Source organism: Crocodylus siamensis, chromosome 8 (genome assembly GCF_052110815.1).
Source record: "Crocodylus siamensis isolate JL-2025a chromosome 8, ASM5211081v1, whole genome shotgun sequence".
Taxonomy (NCBI): domain Eukaryota; kingdom Metazoa; phylum Chordata; order Crocodylia; family Crocodylidae; genus Crocodylus; species Crocodylus siamensis.
This window is the reverse complement of record NC_143402.1, coordinates 15,751,848-15,774,441: the sequence shown is the minus strand read 5'-3', so window position 1 is coordinate 15,774,441 and position 22,594 is coordinate 15,751,848. Positions and strand designations below refer to the sequence as shown.

At 40.2% G+C, this 22,594-nt stretch overlaps 1 protein-coding gene across 2 annotated transcripts in view; it reads left to right on the top strand.

Moving 5' to 3' along the window:
• AMMECR1 (AMMECR nuclear protein 1) overlaps positions 1-22,594 on the top strand; it is a 167,523-nt gene that overhangs the window by 113,271 nt on the left and 31,658 nt on the right. The gene's annotated exons all lie outside the window — the stretch shown is intronic.

The window sequence follows — 22,594 nt, the reverse complement described above, 5'->3', positions numbered from 1 at the left end:
TGGCGTGGCAGGACAATTTCAGTTCAGATTCTGAGCAGTCCAGAAGAGTCCGTTTTGCAGGTCTCTGCCCTGGTCCTTACTAAACAAAGCATTCCTGGTTCTTGTGGGCCTTTCAGCTCAGACAGGCTGTAATAAACTCAGGGGTGTGTTCTCTGGAAGAGATTTGAACTGTATGTTCTTACATTTATAAATTTACTTCCTAATATTAAGGGCATTGCTTACTATTAGGTTACTTTTTTGACAGAAACACATACGTATCTGAAATCTATTTTAAGATGACCACGAAACTGTGTCAGTCGCTGGTCAGTTGTCAAATTCTTGGTGCGGTCTTCTGCTCTTCCCTGATGAACAGTCCCCCTTTTGGTGGTACTTATGTACACTGATGACCTGTTTTAAAATAAGTCTAATTGATTTATTTTATACATCTTTCCATGTACCTTGGGTCCTGGGTATGACCGTAAACTGCACTGACTGGGGGGGCCTGGGGGCAATGTGGTGGGGCTGCTCATGGTGGCTATAAAATACCATAATGTTGCAACCTCCAGAGTAAGACAAGTATAGGGCTCCTCAAAAACCCTAGTCTTTCTTTCCTGGGCAGGCTGTGAGGCCAGGCTGTAATGGCAGCAAGGACTGCTGGCTGTCACTGAGGAGCCAGCATCTTTTCTTTTCTTTTTTTTAAAGCTTTTTCGGTTGATTTCTAGGAAAATTATGGCTAATACTTTTTTGCAGCAATCGTGAAGATTGCTGTTTTTTGTGTTTTCCACAAAAGCTGTGAAACCACAATTTAAGTAGGTTCCTATCAGTGGTCTAAAGAAGGGATGGCAGGTCTTGGCAGCCTCCACTCCTCCATACTAGGTCTTGGTGACTAGATCTTTTACACATACACCATGATTCAGAGGATTGATGGTTGCCTACTACTATGTACGTTAGCTATAGATGGCACTACAGTGATGTAGTTTATAAAACATGTATTGTCTTTTTTTCCCCCCTTCCAATTTCTTAGACGTGCTCTGGAATCTATTTATTCTGAGTTGCTTTTTCTGTGCAAAAGTTGTATTTCAGTCTGTTATATTTGGGAATGCAGAAAATGGTGCATTTAAAGGTTACCTCTGTTTTTTATAGTCACATAAAGAGTAGCAGCATTGATTAATTCCACCTTCATTGTAACAGTTTTCACTGAATCCTTTGAGGAGACAAATTGATAGAAATAGTTGTGGTGTATCCCTGCATTATAAATATCTTTTTGAAACTCCAGAATCTGTTGCGTAGCCCATATTTTAAGCTTGAATCTGTTATTCCTCTGTGCTGGTATAACGCTTTTCATTTTTACTGTAATTTCCTTATAGCAAAAGGGTCAGTGGTTCCATAATTAATCTGACAGGTTGAGAGGTACTGTATGTAAATAGCTCCCACAAGAACTTTTGGAACTCTTACAGATGTTAAGGAACGCTTTGACAAGTATGAGCACAACTAATTGCTCTGGGGAACTTATCCATCTGTTATATACTGCAGGACCAGCTTTCTTGCAAAGAGTCCTTGTTGCAAACAGTAATTGCTAACATATTGTGTAATTCAGTGTCTGAAACTAAATTTAATCAGGCTTTTATCAGGGAAGAACTCTGACGTCATTCAAATGAACAATTATAGAAGGTTTTACTTTTTTTTTTATTGCACTTCACTTTTCAGTTCAGTAGGTTTCTTTTGGCTTGAATCTGGTTTGATTTAGCAGGACGAGAAAAGGAAAAAGTAGGGGGAACCTTCAACAGTGTGACTGTTGCTTTTGATATGTGTAAAATTTAATGGCATACGATACCGCAGGGTGAAATAAATGCCACATTATTTACAATTTACCAGTCATTGCTAAATTCAAACACTAGTTTAATTGATGTGTAAGTAGTGTTTTCTGTGTTCTAGAATGAAATACTAGATTAGAAACACATTGACATAGAAAAATGCAAGAGACAATCCAAATTCAGAAAAAGATTCCCTTTTTTCTGTCCCTGAACCCGGACCAAGGTTACTAAGCATGAATGTTTATAATAGTGTATTTGGTTAGGTTACTAAAAGTTAATTTGACTTTTTTCTTTAAACCATTGGATTATTTTCAGTTCAACAACTGTGAATAATTTCTTTAAAACATATGGAGAAAAATATGTAGCCTGTCTTTACTGTGTGATCGATCATTTTTGTGTGTTAGTGATTTTAAGGAGACAGTTTAAATTATGTTTGAAAGAATTAGAATTCTCTTAATTTTTTTAAAGGCCTATTACATGTTTTTCTTGGGGGTGGGGAGGAAGCTTCCGTTCTTATAGGAGACAATAAAAATGTTTTCCCACTGTCTCCACGGCAGCAGTTTGCAGACGTTATTGTCATAGCCACATGGGCAGGATGAAGCTGGCATATAATCTAGTGAAGAGAAAACCATGTACACTTCATCTTTATAAAACATGATGCTGTGAGGGGGGGGAAACAGCATTTACAAATGACAAAATGGTTTCAGGCCCCTAAGAGTGGGTGGCTGTTATCCTGCCTGTATTATTTGTACACTGTCTGTCAAGAAATTGATGTGGCTTGTGAGTTGTACCCAGTAGCTTCTGCACAGTTTGCGAGCTGGATAGATTTCTCTTTCTTCTCTATCCTGAAGACGCACTCTGCAGCTTGCTACACTCCCTACAAAGAGCAGCCTTTTTTTTTTTCCCCCCCTTGACCTAGACTGCTAATCCTTTACTGCAAAGAGCAGCAGCTGTGCTTTGTCTGCGGAGGTCTCTGCACCGCATGCCGCCTCATTAGTTAGGGCAACCCCTTCTCTGTGTGTGATCTGTTTTCTCATTTACTGGAGCAGTGACTTTGTTTTTCTTATCTATAAACTCTTACCAGTTTGCAGACGGTCTGTAAATGTGTGAAAATACTACTGCTATTTTTTAAATGGGTTTCCAAGGACCGTTTCACAAAAGGTGCGTGTGGAGGAGGAACAAATTTCTGATGGGGAGGGGAAAACCCTCTTGGAATTCTGTGTTTTGGAAAGCTGACTAAACCTATTTCAGTTTAAAATATTTCTTTTTCAAGATGTATTGAAAAAGGATTGGGCTGGGATATATAATAGATGTAACATACCCATTAATAACGCAAAATCTAGGATACACTGTAAATGGAATATTTACGATTTACCTAACAGGTGTGTTACTTCCTTTATTACGGGGCTGGAGCCTCTCTGAGCTAGAAACAGTTTAAATGTACATGTAACAATTTGTATACTTCAGTAGCTCAATTCACATAAAAAGTGACCAGACAAAATTACTTGCCGTTTTTAGGCAAGTAGAATTCAGCCATATTCTACTGAAGTCAGTGGCAAAGCTACCTTTGACTTCAGTGGGAGTGCAGAATCTCATCTTTTCGGTTTTTTAGAGGAAGATATTTAATCAATATGTATGCACTCTGCATTGCAGTTTATCTCGTAGCCATGCATGTCCTCACTATACTTTTTTATGTTCTGTAGTAATATTTACTGTGTAGCTGAGCTGAATTTTTCATGTTTGCTTGTGGTCCAGTGAGTTAAATAAATATGTACTGCATGAAACCTGAAGTTAACAGAATGGAGGCAGAAAGATAGGGCTGTGTGACCTGAACTTTTGCACGTCTTTCATTTTGAAACTGTCGTATTTGCATATGAATTAGTTTTAGTGCCTGCTGAAAGGCTTTCTGGCACTGGAGATTTAATAATCTGGAGGATTGTAATTGGCAGATTTGTGGCTGAAATATATGTTTACTCAAGCTTGGGAGTCCTTGCATTCAGCTTGCTGGCATTTCTCTGTTTGGAAATAACAGAATGATTTGTGAATGCCTCCTCTAACCAGTTACAGAATTTCAGGGAATATTCTAGTCATCAGTGGAGAGAACACTATTGATTTTTGGTGATATAATTTCTTTTAAGATACCCTTGGGAAACTGGGTCAGCCCTTTAAATTAAGCAAATGACACTGGGCATTTGTCAGATCCTATTGATTTCAGTAATAAGGTCACCACTTAAACCGAAATAAGCATGCTGACAAATTCACCTGGGAACAGCCTATATTCAGCTGTTCACACCTCATTATGGTTCATTACCTTGTTTGTTGTTCATGGGGTCTTGCCCCTCTAATAACAGCCTTGACATTGACAGGACCTGATCAGTGGTTGAGATGGGCTAGAATGATTAGCCATCCCCATTCCATGTTTTGGCTGCCAAGTAAGCCTGCTGTATACATCTTATACTATAATTGGAAAACCAAAAGGAGGAAATAGAGGAGGATGTAACTTCTGGGCTGAAGAGTTACAGGGAGTCTCTGAAATAGAAGAGCGTGGGAAGGTGAAAAATGGAGTTTTGTTGGGGTAGGAAAATGGAGGAATACAAGAATTCCAAATGTATGCAGTTCATCTGGCAGAAAGGCTACAAAATCTGTAGTCCTCTAATGTATATACCAGAAAATCTGGCACAGGTGCGAACGGCTTTCTGTAAAGGCATCTGATATATATTGGAATTAACTCAATGCATTGAAGAGATCTTATGAAAATATTGATTATTTCTTTAACTGCTCTTCAAAAAGCATGAAGAGGTTCATTTGGCATCTTGATGCATCAGTTCTCAACATGGTGAATTATAGCCTATGTATGAGACCTAGTAAGTATAAACTGGGGCAATGCTAAATGATTTTGTTGAATCAGACCAATTTTTATAAATCGGTGTATAAGTGTACCTTGTCTATGTGGTCCATTATGCATGGCATGCCAAGGGTATCAATATTATTTCCTTTCATTTTTAATATATACATGGGAACTCAACCAGGCTCAAATTTCAATAAGTATATGGACAGCAGAGAGGCTTACATCTCTTTTGTAGACATAGAAAATAGTTCTGTTATGTAAAAGATCTGCATCTTGCTGAAGAAGACGTAGATTGAGCATAGTCCAAGTTAAATGGTGTTCGTATTGATGTGGGGCACATTTTAAAAAACAGGCCAAGACATTGACCAACATCAGGGGTGTTTGCCTTCCATCCATTCATCAAGATAATGGGCATTCTAGAGTACTATTACATTCATTACTTTTTCCCCCTTGAAATTCAACTACAAGAGGTAGCAAGAACTCTCTCTTTCACGTCTGGTTTGTTGGATTACATGCACACACATCAGTAACTTCCGTGTTCTTATTTGATTTACTGTAATTACTCGATTCCAAGATGAGGGTTTTTTCTCCCCAGTTGATATGGGGGATAAAAGCCTCTCATCTTTTAATCGCATACAAGAAAATCTCACTAAATACATTGTCTATCATTTAACTGCTGCCAAAAGCAGCATAGGATCAGCATTAGAAATTAACTATGAAGTTGATTAAATACAGCCAACACTGAGCATGACTATAAAACATATGGCCAGTGGCGACATGTAGGGGGTGCACGGGCACCCCCTTGCAGCCAGTGTTCCTGGGCGGGGGGCAAAAGTGCTGGTGTCCCCCCTGAGAGCACCAGCTGGGAAGTGGGGGTGCCAGGAGAAGCGGTCCCCCCCATGGCCAATCGCGCTCACCTGGAAGTTCCAGCAGTGTCAGCCAACGGCTGCAGGAGCAAGCTAAGGAGGTGTCCCTCCATTTCCATAAAATAAGTGTGTAGCTGAGATCCTCCCGCTGGAAACTGTCCAATGGGAAGCTAACTGTGAGGCTCTTTTAGGGAGTCCTGTCTGCAGTTGGTCTGGGGGTGCACCCTAAGCTACACGCTGCCATTTAAATGCGTTTCGGCTCAGGTACCAGATCAGTGGAGCGACTGCACTTGATCTTAGCTGATGCGCCCCTATCACAAAGATGAGTTAGGGCAGTCCATCTGAATAAGATATGGTAATGCCCATTAAGTGCAGTCTCCCTCACCGCCAACTCTTTTTCAAGTTACGGTGAGCAGCTACTGAGCTACAGTGTATACACAGAATCCTTCTGTCAGCCCCTCTCAGCCTCGCACGTGTGATTAGTGTGGCCCCACACTCCATGAAGTGAAGCTGGACCAAGTTGCCCTGCACCATCTGCACATAGATTTTTGGATCATCCCAGGACTTGTGACAAGAGCACCCAGTTCAAGTCACGGATGGGAGCTAATTAGCACATGGATCCTTGTTGGTGGTATCTGGAATATACACACATACTGGGCAGTGCTGAGCTGTGGGGTCGCCGTGGAGAGCAGGGCCAAACTAATCGTATGCCCCAAGCTGAGAGAGGGGCTGTCAGAAGGTTTCTGGATATGCAGTGTTATGTCTTAGCATGACTGGATAGGCTGTTGCCTCTGGTGGGGCCCACCCCAGGGACCTATGCAATGAGTTATAAGTCTTTTGATTTTGAATTAATATCATGCATAGTTTACTACATGTAAGTGGACATGTCTACCTGAGATATTTACTGCAGATGCCTAATTAGCTCTGTAGTAAAAGTCTCAGCATGTACATTTCCAGCCGTATTAAGCTGCAGTAAACTAGTAAATACTGCTGCAGCATTGTACTTGTCAATACAAATACTATCCTGTGGTGGTGGTGGTGTTTCCTCTGCTGTAACACACTTGTAGATGTTGAGGTGGGTGGCTGGGGCACGAAGGTGGTTCTGGCTAGCTCCTCACTAAAGCATCCTCATGCCCCAGCCAGTCCCTCTGCAAATGTTGAGCCAGGTCGGAGCAAGCTCCGAGCTGGCACGTGGGCCTGCCAGGCGGGGCTACTCTGACCTAGCTCAACGTGCGGTGGTCCTGGGCGCATGTGTAAACATGGCACCCAGGAGCAATAAACTCCATTGCAAACTGTGCCAGAGTTTATCCAGTTGAATTAATAGCACTTGCAGACATGCACTATAGGTGCCGAAGTGCTGTTCGAGAGTGTGTTTATAAAACAACCATGCTACAACTTGTAGCAGTTTCGGAAAAAATGTAACGTGCATCAATTCTGGATGAACTAAGTCTATAGGTGCTATATGAAAATTGCTATAGTCATGTTTAATTTCAAAGTTACTGTTTTCAGGTTTGCTCCTCACTTCCATATGCTCAGGGAGAGCAAAGTATGATGGTAATGAGAGAGGAAGCGGTTGTGGGGGAAGAAAGAGCAAAGAACTACTTGATCCCCCAGATTAATTTTCTCTACTGTAGCAGTGGGAGGGGGGAAAAATTCAAGGCAAACCTCCAATAATTAGATTCTATACCTGGAAAATGATAAAAAATTTATACATTTTCCAGGTATAGAATCTTAATTATTGGGGAGGTCATCTTATAATCAGGGTTGCCTTCTTCTATTTGAGTAAATACAGTAGTTTTTCTTTGTTGGTTCCTATTATGTTATGGAGTATTTACAGAAAATATATTTGACAAATTTTTTCCTTGGCAGTTCTGTTGCTGTAGATTTCTAAATACCTGTGGTGCATGTATTTTGATCACAAAAAAACCAAACCAAAACAGTAACTTAAATCTAAGACTGTTAACCATGGTTTCGAAGGTTTAACCTAAAAGGTTCAATTGCAACTTTCCTGCAAGTGTTACAATTAGAATAATAACGATGGGGCCAATTATCTTTTTTTGATTATAAATTCTTACTTCTTCCAGCTTTTTAAAAGGCATTAGATTGAAAATTAATTATGGAATATTAAGTGTCTGCTTTTCTTCTTCTTTTTTTTTTTTTTAATGTAAATTGGTATCACTTAAGATATTTCCAGTTCCAAAATTAGTAATGCCTAATACATTTGGGATGTGTGCATAAATTGTTTTTCAACATTAAAGGATATAAGTGTAAATAAAGCCTTTTTTACAAGTCAAGTGAATAATTCAGAAGATTTAAGCTCCTTGAATTTACCATAGTCTCCTTCTTTGCATCAGAATGAGTTAGATGAGTTTGGGGAACATACTTGCTTCTCAGTATCTGTTGTAATATTTACAGCAGTTTGGTTTAACAGCAGATTTTTTTGTTTAATCTTTCCTTTTAAATTTTAAAGACTTTTTGTTGGTTTTTACTTTTACTATTTCAATCGTGATGTCAGCAAAATTTCTTTCTAAGTGAATGAGCTGTGGGAAGTTCGCACACATCATACAACTTAGGGCTGTGCAAAGATTTGATCTCTGATTCGATCCAGCAGCAGTTCAGCCTGAAAAAGCGGCCGAATTTCCGAATCGAATCAGGAGACCCTTTAATCTCTCCAAATCAAATCGGCACCTTCCGAATCAATTCAGAGAGATTCTGAGAGATTTGATGAATTATACAACCCAGCATTGCAGTGATCATGAGCTGTGCCTGGTACCTTGAGGTACGTAGAAAAAACTTTTAAAGCTGTGTCTATGGGCGAATCGCTGATTCGCTGAATCAGAATTAAATCTTTGGATTTGGCCAAATCAAGTTGGGACAGTGATCCGAATCAACGAATTTATGCCGAATCCAAATTGAATACGGTCCGCTTCGCACACCTCTAACACACATCATACCTTCAGGGTTTGGTATGACAGAGATGGATGCATTTCTTTCAGGATGAAATTTGAGATTTTATTATTTTATAGGAGTTATGAATATGGAGGGTAGGGCAGAGAATTTTACTTTGGTTTCATATTTTTAAGGATTTGGGTAAAGTGAATTCTAATGCAACCGAATTGCAATTAAATAAGTCTTACTAATTAACAGAACGTCTTTCCACTTGCTGTACTAGAATTGTAGGCTTGATTTACTAGGCTTATATCATTCACTAATAGTGGATTTACTGCCCCTTCTTTATCATGCTTTCAAGCAGACATAGATCAATTTCTGTAGTGCCTTCAGATTCTTTTTTAATAAACCTCTCCAAAGTCCATTATGGTTTTACTATGTTACTTTAGTTGAGGAGGTTAAATGCAGTCAATATCCTTGCCTGTGATATACTTAAAAAAATGCAGAATTTATCAGAATTAAACAGAGCGATCCTGTTAATTTACAAAAATCTTTACATGGCCTCAAGGAATTGGCAGGCTTTCTCTAGTGTCCTAATCTATTCCATCATGATAAAACGTAGTGTTGTGATGTTGGTGGTTCAGGGAGGGAGTGACAACACTGTGCAGAGACTCGAGTCTCATGCTGGTTATGACCTACAAGGAATCGGAAGCATAGAACCTGTTGAATAAGCACCGCTACTTTCTGAAACCTGTTAGAATTAAGTGACGTATGGAACATACTTCATCTAGGTTATTCTAACCTAGAGTAGATTGAGCCGCTACCACAGCTATGCAATTCCAGCTTAATTGCAGGATGTTTAATATAGTCATTAATATAAGCGCATCTCTAACTGATTTATCCTGTTATGATCGGCTAGTCCAGAACCTTTGTACTTGGCTTGAACACTTATGTCTAAAGCCTTACCTTTTAAAGGGCTGATGTGAAACTCAGTCACAGAAGTCTGCCATTATCAGCTATTTTGACTCTTAAAGTTTCAATGTATATTATATGCTAATTCTAAGTTTCTTACTCTCTTCCTTATCTATGTCCTATTCCTTCCTTCCCTTCCCCTCTCTCCCCACTACAATGTGGGATTCAAATATTACAGGTAGATACAGATACAGCCAACCCTTATATCTCTGGGTTTCCAGAAAAAATGGATTCCTTTAATACCACTAAAATACCACCTACTTTTGGCTTCAGGAGCATGTAAGGAAAAAATTGAAGCTATACAAAATTCTTGAACATCTCCTTAAGGTGATTATTTGTGGATAGAGATTCTTTTCAGCTTCCTGTTTTTTTAATTGGGTATGTATTTTCATACAATAAAAAAAAGGAGTGATTTTTTTTTTTTATTATTATTTTTTGGTTATATTTTCCCACTATTAGAGCATAACCAACAAAAAAAAAATCCCCAAAACCCACCTAGGGAGCTCTTGCCACTGCTTTCATTATTCTCTGTGTATTGGATGATGTTGTGTGTGAGTGGTACCATAGAGGAATCACTGCAAGCCATTTACTTTTATACTTTGTTGCAATATAATGAAAAATAAAATTTACTTGGAGTCGCTTTTAAATTGAGGCATTAAAAACCTTAATACCTCTGGAGCAGGTGAGTCGGAGTAGGAGAATAAATTGCTGACACCTTGTAAAAATGTGATTCACGGTGCTAAGATTGCTTTAATTTGTGACTCCGGTTAATGTTGAAACCCGTTGATATGTATCAAAGTGAAAATAGTTTCTTCGTTTGTCAGCCTTTGCTTGTCTGCATGCAGTGATGCTCCTATGACAATTGCATTACCAGTTAAGTTATTACTGTGAAATTGCATTTTTCATAAATTGGACTGGTAGTCGGCAAGAGTAACTGGGTGAGACATTTTCCTTCATATATAACCGAAAAACAGGGGAAATGGTTGACACAAATTATAAACAGCAATTAAAATGAATTACAGTTTGGGAGAAGCCCTTGTCAAACACTGGAATTCTTCAAAGGATTTTTTAAAGTTTTTGAGCTCAAACTTTTTAAAATTATAGTTATCCCCCAACCCCCTCATATCTTGTTTATTGAATCGTTAACCTATAGCAGTTTCGGCATATCTGTCTCTTCATATGTGCTAAATTTCCTTTTTTGGTGTTCTGCTCAATCCATAAAACTGTTCAAGCATTCTGTTCCAATCCATAAAACGAAGGGAGCAGGGTTCATTACAGGAAAATACAAATGTTGCCTGCTTTGCTGTGCAGTAACATGGCAGTATTGAATGAAGAATATTGTCAGTTTTAGTATGCCTGAGTTGTAAGAATGCTTTAGAGGAATAATTTTATCAGGAAAGAAGTTTAAAAAACCTTGACTGGGGGCCAACACCCCCCCCCCCCCCCCCAAATCAGCTCTTTCAGAATTTTAACATCTGAATCCCAGAAGCTTTTAGTTTATGAAAAGGAGATTCGGAGTCTAATAATTCTGTCTTTGGGCACTGGTATCTGATGTGGAAACCATTTTGAATACTATAGCACTGATAGCTTAGTCTTTGTATTTATTCCTTAACATCGTAATTCTTTATTGGCTTTTCCCTTACCAGAAGTTCTTTTTCTGTCATTCAGCAGAATGGAAAAAAATCAAAGTAAAGACCTCCAAAAACCTATGTAGATTATTTATTATTTAAAATAATGACAAATAATCTTGTGAGATGATGTTCTAGTCATTTTTCAATGGAAATGCATGGTACAGAGAAGTTTTTCATAAAGAAACATAGTCTTAACATCAAACCTTGTACAAATCCAAAGTCCATTTCAACCATTTGCCAAAACTAGTTCAGATGCGCCTCTAATATGGTAATGTGTGAGTGAAATTTTCTAATGATTAACTTAGCATTCATTGTCCAACCAAGATGCATCCACTTTTTGTTTGTAGGTTTTGATCCTTCTTATTTATTTTTTCCTACTAAAATGATCAAAGTGACAAAGATCTTTGAAACGAAACAAGTCATTCAAGCGTAAACTAATTTATGGGGTCGTGAAAGGTTCTGGACTAACAGTTACAAAAATCTTCAATTCTGACATTCAGCACAGGTGTCAGACAGTACTTACTCTGCATTGCTCTGTCAATGTGTAGAATCAGTGTATGATGGATAGTTGTACATCTTAAACAGGGAAGACCACATAAATAGTTTAAACCAGGTATGGTTAACCTGTGGCATGCATGCCAAAAGTGGCATGGACAGCCTCCATGTTTGGCACTTCACAGATCAAGGAGGGGACAGGCAGCACAGCAGCAGATAGAGCAGGAAGCAGAAAGCACAGCAGTAGATGGAGTGGAGGAAGGGGAAAGGTTGGCTGCTACTGATTTAAACTATGTATTGTTCAGGGCATGCTTGTAATCCATTCAGATATGTTTTGTTGAATGCATAATTTGAGGAATAAACATGAAAGTTCTTGTCTATGGAACACCATTTGACTTGTTCTTGTTACCATCTTCCATTTCCTGGCTCTTGTAGATCATAGATAATCACAAAGAATTAATTAAATCCCTCTAGCCAAAATACAGCCTTGCTTTGTGTCTGAAAATTTGCACTTTCTAATTCTTTGTGGCTTTTCAGCTCCTACATCAACCTTTATAGACTCAAGGCACACTTTGAAAAAATCAGCTCTTAATTTTCACTTACTTTTTACTATAGGAAAAAAAGCAATTTTTTTTTGCAAAGAACTCAGACTGCAACAGGTCAGAATGTTTTTAATACTGTGAATTTAATTTAATCTTTTGGTTTACCTTGTTAGTCAGGTTTGCACACTTATAGTGCATACATTGTATGGCACCTTTGAAATGATCTCAAGGCACCCCAAGGGGCTGTGGCACCCAGGTTGAGAAACACTGTTCTACATCATCAAATTTCATTAGTAGTTGTCATTGCAGAAGCAAGTTTTAGTAACATTGAAGAAAGCTTCCATGTAACATTAGCATCTAGTGGCAGCAAGACCTCATATTTTGTATTCAAGAATAAATTGATAAACTCAAGTGACTTTTGGGAGTATAATTCTGCTTTTACAGAAGTGAGGCAGAGCACTCACTTCAGTGACAGCAAGATTGCATCGTATCTCAAGACTTTGTTTACACTGATGTTAAACGCTGCATGAATTAGTATTATTTTCTTCCATCTGACCAGAATAAGTAAGGTCAGTGTGTGGTATATGGTTGTGCCTTCTGCCCATAGGAAACCTAAATGTTAACACTTCACAAATGAAATCTTACCATGTAATCTACTTCTTTAATTAAATGTGAAAGGATGGTGAATTTATAAAGGAAACAAGATAGGATTTTTCTCCCTTATTGGTTTTGTAGAGAAAATTGTAATTAATATTCAGTATCTTCAGCGTGTGGCAGAAAATGTTGTTCTTAGTATTACAAAGCATAATCATCCTTTCTTAGTGAGACAGTATTGTACAAACAGCCAATTTTGTAAGCAGGCTTCACAGTCTAATTTGTTAGCCAATATTTGGCACAATCATGCAATTTCAGTGACTTAAAATCTGACTCCTTGTATCATTGTTAAACTTGTGAGTTAACGTCTGTTGAGATGGAGGTAACTCTAGCCTATTTTTGAATGGTTTCAGATATTGCAGGTTCCAGAAGACAACACTGTCTCAGTTACAGTCTGTCCACATTTAGGAGATTGTTCCTGCAACCATGAAGTATTTAAATTGAAAGATAAATTGAAGAAGAGTTTCATTCCTCAAAATGTCTTGGGAGGAGTGAAAAATCACTAAAGAGCTTTTTGGGTGAATGACACCCCTCTGAAGTTTAATGTAAACAATTAACCTGTACAGAAATAGACCTATAGGTTTACATTTTAGAAAATAACTTGCAGGATTGCACTGCCTACATTTTATTGCTAACCTACCCTGCCCTATGAGGCAACCTACTCCTCAAACCTTATCTTTGTTCCCGCCCTGTCTCTCTTTATTTTGTATTCTGACCTTGTTTTTAATGTAATACATGCCTGGGATTTTTGATGGGATGTTCCTTGTTAGGGTTCTGAATTAGCACTTCCACTTTTTTGAGGACATCTTATTAAACTGTTTTTAGTGGCATTTTTCTAATGAGAATCTTACTGTGTAGTCTTTGTCTCCTGAAATACAAATCTGTCAATGTGAGGCCAACAAAGTGTAAGTTCAGTGCTGGAATAGATGCCTTGGGATTCCAGTATGCCCTTTGGGCATTTAGCATTCTTTTCACATCAGTCAGCTTTGCTAACTGGAAATGGATCTTTGCATCCAGTAGATGCAGAACTTGTGCTTCTAACTTAATAAAATGCAACTGAAAAAATGAATGGAAAATTGGACATAGTATTTAGTATTTCGTTACCGAACTTGAAAAAATTGTGACACTTTACAAAGAAGCTACGGTCTCTTAAATATTAAAAGATTGCTGCCTTCCTGATTTGGAATTACTTAACCTTTTTGTTAAAATTGAATTTATTCTTTCAAATAACTTTTTTTAAACTTTTGTTCACAGTAACTCATGCAGTCTGTTACCTAGGGTGTAAGAGGTCTGTATGTCCTAGGTGTGTAAATGGTTCTAGTTTCCACCTTCAGAAATTAAATGCCACAATTCTTTTTAAAAAGCATATGAAAAATAGAGCAATATGGGAAGGAGTTTTCTTCCTTAATAAATCTGTAGAGGGGACTTGAATTTTTAAAGATTTTTAAAGATGACTCTCATAGATTTCATAGATGTTTACGGTCGGAAGGGACGTCAGTAGATCATCAAGTCTGACCCCCTGCCCTGGGCAGGAAAGAGCGCTGGGGTCAGTTGACCACGGCTAGGTGATTGTCTAGTCTCCTCTTAAAGACCTCCAAGGTAGGGGAGAGCACCACTTCCCTTGGAAGCCCATTCCAGATTTTGGCAACCCTCACCATAAAGACATTTTTCCTAGTGTCTAATCTAAATCTGCTCCCCATCAGTTCATGGCCATTGTTCCTAGTAACCCCAAGGGGTGCCCTGGTAAACAGAGTATCCCCTATTCCTTTCTGCCACCCCTGATGAATTTGTAAATGGGCACAAGATCTCCTCTCAGCCTTCTCTTGCGGAGGCTGAAGAGATTCAGGTCCCTCAATCTCTCCTTGTAGGATCTTACCTGCATGCCTGTGGCCATGCAAGTAGCCCTTCTTTGGACCTTCTCCAGGTTATCCACATCCCACTTGAAGTGTGGTGCTCAGAACTGGATGCAGTACTCTGACTGCAGTCTTACCAATGCTGCATAAAGAGGAGGTATCACCTCCTTACACCTGCTCGTGATGCACCTTCTAATGCACGAAATGTTGGCTTTACTTATCACTTCATCACATTGATGACTCATGTTTATTTTGGAGTTGACTATGACTCTAAAATCCCTTTCTGCTGCTGAGCTGCTTAGAAAGTCACCTCTCAATCTGTAGGTGTGTTGGTGATTCTTTCTCCCTAGATGCTGCACTTTGTATTTATCTTTGTTAAACTATATCCTATTGTGTTCTGCCCATATTCCCAACCTGTGCAAAACTGCGTGAATCCTTTCGCTGCTTTCCAGTGTGTTTACTTTGCCCCATAATTTGGTATCCTCTGCAAATTTGGACAGAGTGCTTTCTGTGCCCTCATCCAAGTCACTGATAAAGATATTGAACAGCACTGGTCCAAGGACTGAACCTTGGGGAATTCCACTGCCCACATTTTTCCAGGTCAAAAACAACCCATCTACCACCACTGTCTAGGTGCGCCCCATTAGCTAGTACTTCATCCACCTGACCATGCAATAATCTACATCACAACCGCTTAATTTATTTATGAGAATGGGATGTGACACTGTATCAAAGGCCTTTTTAAAATCCAAGTAGATAACAGCTACCTCAACTCCCGCATCTAAGCATTTTGTGACCTGGTTGTAAAAAGAAACAAGGTTAGGCAGGCAGGATTTACCTGCTGTGAAGCCTTGCTGGTTGCCCTTCAACATTATTTTTCCTATTGGACTCCCACAAATGTGATCCTTAATTTTTTCAAGGGTTTTCCCAAGGATAGAATTGAGTCTAACTGGCCTATAGTTACCCGGGTCATCCTTTCTCCACTTTGAGCACCATGAGTCCTCAAACAACCGTGCCAGTGGTTCTACTATGACACTGGCCAATTCCTTCAGCACCCTTGGATGAAGATCATCCAGGCCTACTGACTTGAACACATCCAGTTCATCCAAATGCACCTTCACTAGGTCAGCGCTAACTGTTGGTGGGTTGGAGTCCCTCTTGTATCTATCTATAGCCCCTTTGGGAAATATGTCTTTACCTGTGTTCAGGAATACAGATGCAAAGAACTCATTTAGGAGCTCAGCTTTGTCCCTATTATCTGTTACTGGTTGCCCTAGTCTGTCCTGTAGGGGTCCTGTGTTACCATGCGCCTTCTTTTTGCTGTCTTTAATTTTTGCTGCCAGCCTGAGTTCTGTTTCTGCTTCGGCCTTCCTAACTGATTCCCAGCAAGTGTGAGCCAAGCAGGCATACTTCTTTTTGGTGGCTACCCCCTGCTTCTACAGTCTGTAAGCCTCTCTCTTCCCCCTAGGCTCTCCTGGATTTCACTGTTCAGCCAAGAGGGTTTCTTGGCTCTTTTGCCTCCCTTTATGTGCACTGGGATGGTCTCCTTTTGTGTCTGAAATACCATTCCCTTGAAGAACGCCCAGTCTTCCTGGACTCCCATCTCACCAATGCTCTTGCCCTTCAGTGCCTCACTTACTAATCTCCTGAGCTCACTGAAGTTGGCCTTTCTGAAGTCTATAGCACTTCTACCCTACTAGTTATCTTTCCCACCTTTCTCCGGATAGTGAATTCTAACAATTGGTGGTCACTATCCCGTAGGTTACCCTGTATCTGAACATCACCCACCAGGTCATCCCCTGTAGCAAGCACTGTATCCAGTAAGGGATTTTCTCTAGTGGGACCATATACCTCCTGTGTTAAGTGAAGATCTTGTATGCTGTTTAGGAACCTATGTGAACAGGCAGATCTAGCTGATTGTTCTTCCCAGCAGATGTCGGGGTAGTTTAGGTCACCCATGATAACCATGTCCCTTGAGTGTACCACCTCTGAGAGCTGCCTCAAGAATCCTAGGTCTAACTCATCCTCCTGGTGTGGCGGTTTGTAATAGACCCCCACTACCAAGTCCTTTTCACCCCAACCAACTTGTATTCTGACCCATAGTACCTCAATTTGCCCCTCTTCAAATTCTATCTTGATAATTGAAGACATGTTTCTTCTTAACATAGAGAGCAATGTCGTTCCCCCCCTCCCCTTTTCCCACTCTATCCTGTCTGTACAGCTTATAGTTCTCAATGCCTACTGCCCAGTCATCAGCAGGGTCCCACCAGGTTTCTGTTAACCCAACCAGATCAAAGTCTTTGTTTGCAAGCAGAAGTGTAAGTTCCTCTTGTTTATTCCCCATGCTCCTAGCATTAGTATAGAGACACCTAATCCCCCCCCCACTCCTGATGGGTGCCCTTGTTCCCCCCCCCCCCCCATCCTGATGCCTAACGGGCCCCTTAGTACTTACATGGACCATTCCAGTGCGTGGCTTGTGATTCATTGATCCTAGGTTCACCCTGTTTTCAGCATCCTCATCCCCCGGTGAACCTAGTTTAAAATCCTGGGTAGGAGATCAAGAGAACAGATGCTTACCTTTTGATGAGAGATGTAGACCATCGTGTCCCAGCATGCCCCTTTTCACTTTCACTTGCAGTAACTGTTCTTGTCAGTAGAAGATGAATATCGTGGCCATTCCAAGCTGTTGGGTCTGTCACTGTCACCATGGTGATATAGCAATATTATTTTAGGTACAGAGCTTCTAATAAGTTTCCCAGTAGCATCTCCTGTTGTTACCTTCATTCATTTGCTTGGCTAGAAAATATGCCATTTTGGGTAACATGGATGAATCTGAGGTACTACAAGTGTGAAGTCAGTGACTTGTAGGGACAAAAATATTTGGAAGGAATGTTCTGGCTTACTCCTAATTTAAGAAACTTGAAAAATTGTTTAAAAACAGATGCCAGAGCGGTGCCTTGTCTCCATGCTCTAGCACCAAGAGTTGCTGGTACATGCTGCATTGCACTAACATGTTATGCTTCGCACTTTGCATCATAATCTCTGAACCAAATGGCAATGAGAGTATTCAAAAATGTGTATGTTACTACTGCAACTGCCACTTAGCAAAGAATTGTGCAGGAAGCAGAAGTGTTGTTCTTTCCCTTTGTCTCCACACTGTAAGGGAGAGTTCAGGAAACGCACGTCATTTCACAGTTGTTTTGTTTCCTGGAAATTTTGCAGTCTGCCTGAAAAAAGACAATGTAAATAAATTCCTTTTCCTTGCATTCAAGTGATTTGATGATGAATTTAAATCACTCCATGCCATCTCTGTTTATGTTGGCAAATTTCTAGTGGCAGTCGTTCAAGATTGTTAGAAGATTGTCACGTGGGACCTTGCCAGGCTGGCTGCTTTCCTACACAGAGAAAGCTAGGAGAATCTTTTAGGTCAGGTCTGTCCAACTTCCTTTGGAAGTCCAACTGGGCACATGGGCTGCATGCCAAAAAGGCTACATTGTGGCCCCCCGTGTTGCTGCCTGCCTGCCACTGCCCCCAAAGCTCTGGCTGCAATAGTAGCCAGTCTCCAGGCTGCCCCTCCCCGCTCCAGCTTTGGCTTCCTGCACTCACCCCGGGAGGTGGGGTGGTGTGGAGCAGTGTGGGGAGCTGAGGGTGAACCCAGGGGCATGCGGGGCAGTGATGGGGAGGGGCACTGGTGCATGACGCAACAGGAAGATATCCATGAGGCACTCAACTGCGGGGGCATTGGGGTTGGGGGGACCGTGGCTTGTCTTGTTGCAGCACGTGGGCATGCAGCCCCTGACCGCTTGAAAGCTGGATGGCCTTGTTTTAGTTACGATAAGCTTGTTCTCTGCGGTGCAGTGTTTTTTGCACTGGTCTTCTAATTCGAAAATTAGCAGTGATGTATGACTTGGATGGAGGCTGCTTGTCTGCTTGGCCTTTGCCAAGGTGAATTATGTTGGTTGCTGGGAGCTTCATTAGGAAAATATTGATGATCCATTTGACAGGAACTCCCTAATTCCCTCTCTGAAACTGTGTGTACCGGGGGCAATACAGTAACCATGCAATGGAAAAAAACAATAAGCATTGTTAGCAAATGCTTCTGAAAGTCCTATCATCCATTGTCTCATTACCTTCAGAGATCTGTCAAAACCAGATAGAATTGAGGAGCTTTGACACGCATCCTGGCCGATCCACATTTCTGAGGATGTTTTTCATAAATTAGGCTCAGAGGCTCTTTGGTAGTATACCTTGCCTGCAGTCTCTCCTTTCTACACCTTGGGTGTGGGGGTGGGTTAGCTAGACCATTTCTGCTAAATACAGCTCTGCCTGTATGGGACAGAGGGTGCAAGACGGTTTTTAAGTCAAGGAAAAGTGTTCTTCTGGAACACTGGTCGTTGATGCAAATGTCTAATGTACCTGTTATAGTAAGAGGGGTGTTACTGTGCAAAATAAGATCTTTACGAGGTTTTCAGTGCTACACTGGGTTGTTCTGAGAACTACTGTTTCCCATGGGTACTCAGACATAAAGTTTACCATGATATTTGCCATAGCACCCATTATGAATATTGGAAATATTAAGTATGTCATGGCAAAATTAGTTACAGCAGTGTGGTTTAGAAAAAGCCAGTTGATGATGATGTTTATAATTATAATAATAAATAAAACCTTTCTGAAATTAATTCAAATGGGATCGATCCAATCTGGCCAATTTTGATGAATCCTTTGGGAGCTATACTGCTCTGTTCTGTGTAGCATACGGTACAAAAGACTGTAATAGCTTTTGGGAATCATGACTCTTGAGTTCTATTCTTAATTCTTTCAGTGATTCACTGCATGCAAGCCACTTCAAATAGCATGAGTCACATAACCTCTCATAACCTATTTCATTTTGCAAAAGTAGAATAATACTTATATCATCCCCAGCCCTTGAATCTCTCCTCTGCTTCTCTCATTTTCCATAACCTACATTACTCTACTCATGGCCTCATCACCAATTTCGTGTCTGTTGGTGCCCCAGCCTACTTGCTCAGTTTGAGCAGTTTCACTACAAACATCTTGTATTTTCTTCTGTCATTCCTATATTGGAGGCCTTCTCAGCTCTCATTCAGTTTTCCACCTTCATATTTGCTGCTTCCAAGATGCTCAGAAGTGAGTCAGCAGTGTTTCTCAAAGAAGCCTTTGAACTAAATCACAAGAATTTTACATGCCTGTAATGTGAATAACATGATCTCATTGCTATAACTCTCTTTTCTATCTCTACCATACTGCTTGGTACCCCTAATTATTACATCATATTGCAAAGTAAAAGATTGTAGTCAGAGGTACCATTGTGATCATTGTTGACTACCCGAGTAAGGTGAGCCATGGGACAGCTCCTAAATTAGTTTTTTGTTTGAACTAGTTACCTAAGTATCCAATTTTAATTTTTCCGGTGGTTGTGAATTCTCAGCAATCCTTTGTGAGTTGTTCTATCCCATCGCTGTTTTTTGTGTCAGTCTTATATTGCTTTTGTATGTTTATTTTAACACATTTATTTTTTGTCTAATTTCAACTTCCAGTCATTAGATCTTTGTTTTACCTGCCAGTGTAATAGTTAGTCCTATATCAGGATCAGGCTGACAGGCTTATATTTAGTTTGTTTTTACCATATTGTTTTAATATAAGCATAGTATTAGTATTTCTGGCAGTTTACCATTAAATAATTACCAATATTTTGCATACAAATGTTTTGAAGGAGTTGGATGAAAATGACCTGCATCTGTTAACATAAAAAGTCTAATCTGGGGCTGTCAAACATATGACCCATGGATCTAGCCCATTGAACCATGCTGTATGTCTTGCAGGACAAGTGGGGGCAGGGCTTGCCGCTGAAATCCAGGGCACAGAACCCCACTGGCAGACGTACATTGGCATCAGGGAGTGAGCGGTGGCTGTGTGAACCCCAGCACACCTGCTGCCATCATGTCCACATCCAGCCGATGAGGAACCCAGATCCAGCTTAAGCTAGACTCCCTGGGCACATCCAGAAGAGCAGTTATGTGGTATGTGGCACTGCAAACATGTTTTCAGTGCCACATACTGCACAGTCTCATGTACTCTGCACTGCAAGGGCACACTGCCCCAGTGTGCACTGCTCCATTTTTTTCTCCCCACAGGATTTATTGATCTCTGGATATCCAGGGGTCAAAAAAAAAATACTGCGGCGGGGGGGGAACGGAGCAGCGCACACTCAGGCAGCATGCAGTACTGAAAAGTGGAGCCAGGCCTGCCGGAGTCCTGCTCTGCCTGGCAGGATCACTGCAGCTGCAGCCCCAGGAGGCCCCCAGGACCCCAGGTATGGCTGCCAGGGCCAGCACTGTGCTGGCCCCAGCCTCCCCTACCACCCCCAAGGTAGCCTGCTGAACACTAAAGTGCCCATAGCATGGGCTTTCCCCAGGGACAAGTAGCCGCAACGCAAGGTGCACCACCGCTACTTGTCCCCGGGGAACCAAACGTCCACACATATCTTAACACACCCCCATGGTCTAACTTATTCTCTTCAGTTACTCTTATAAATGTTTGGAATAGAAATTTTGCCTACTTTTCTACTGTGTTCTACTTCAGTATTACTGATATTTGCAATTTGTCTCAAAGATTCTACCGTATATAAATTTAACTATAAAAAAAAAAAAAGCTGGCTGAATATATTGGGGTTAGGTTCCAAATAGTATATTTTTTATAAAGAGAACTTACAACGTTGTAACTTAGCGTTTTCAATTATATGAAAATGTTTTTTATTTCAATTACACTAAAATGAGGTTTTTTTTACGTGTTGAGTTCTTAATTTCCTGTGGCCTTCTAGGATCAATTGTTTTCTTGCCATCTCCCTAGTATTGTTTTTGTCTTGCTGTCAGCCTCCCATGTCCATTTTCTTGGCCTGACAGCTCATGTTTAAAATAACAGACTGTTTTTAAACTTCCCTGCAATACATCTCCTCCTCCTCTACTGATGTTCTTTGAAAACTGAAAGAATGTTATGGTGCCTGGTATGTGCATACTGCAGTTGTGTTGTGGGACATAATTGCATTGTAACAGGGTGCAGAGCTAGTAAAGTTTTAGTGCCAGCTTGAAACACTGGATATAATACTAGTGCAGTCTTCTCATGTTGCTCTCAGGCATCTATCTGTATGCTCATGAGAGAGGATCTTCTCTCAAGTTGTTTCCATACTTATTTAATACTTGGGTTTCGTGTCAAGTACCAGCAAGTATTTTTGGCTTTGCATACAAAGAAATGTATGCTGCTTGTGTGTGGTCTTTGGGAGATGCCAATACCTGTCAAGAACATAAGCTGAGACTTCAAACAGATTCCCAAACATCTGTTGAAATGTTTCCACTGTCTACAGGGCATTTGATCCAGTGATCAAAAGGTGAATAGTAATAAGATATAAAACACCTAGAGCTAGTGAGTCCACTAACATATTTGAGTCAGATTCTGATTTCAGACATTCGTCTGAAGCAGCAAGAGTTGCTCTGGATTTACAGTAATGTAACTGAGAAGGGAATGTGTCTGTTTTTACTTCTCTGATCCCAGTTTTCGAAGGTGGGAGTGGGGGAAATGCATGCATGTTTAAAAAATTGTTTTTAGAAAGCTCCTGAAAAAGTGCAACATTTCCGCTTTAAAAATCAGCAAATCATTTGTTTTATGTGATCTTTATTCTAGCAATTTTTTATGGCACGTAGAATGTATTGGCATTCATTCCTTTGTAAACAATGGCATATGGGGTATGAATTGTGATCTGCTTTAGCCATGTTTTTAATGAAGTGAAACTTTTTTTTCCATACTAGACATATGCATTTACTGAAGATTCATATTCAAGGATTGCTGTCATAGGTATTTTATGCTCCCCCCCCACTGCTGGCCTTTAAAAATTGTTTGCAGATAGTAACATGTTAAAATATGACACATTCCACTGTAGAGGAAACCTGTCCAAATGAATTCTATTTAACCAAGAAGAAACCATTGCCTGCTAGCATTGTTGGAAGCTAATTATGACATTAGATTTTATATCTTTA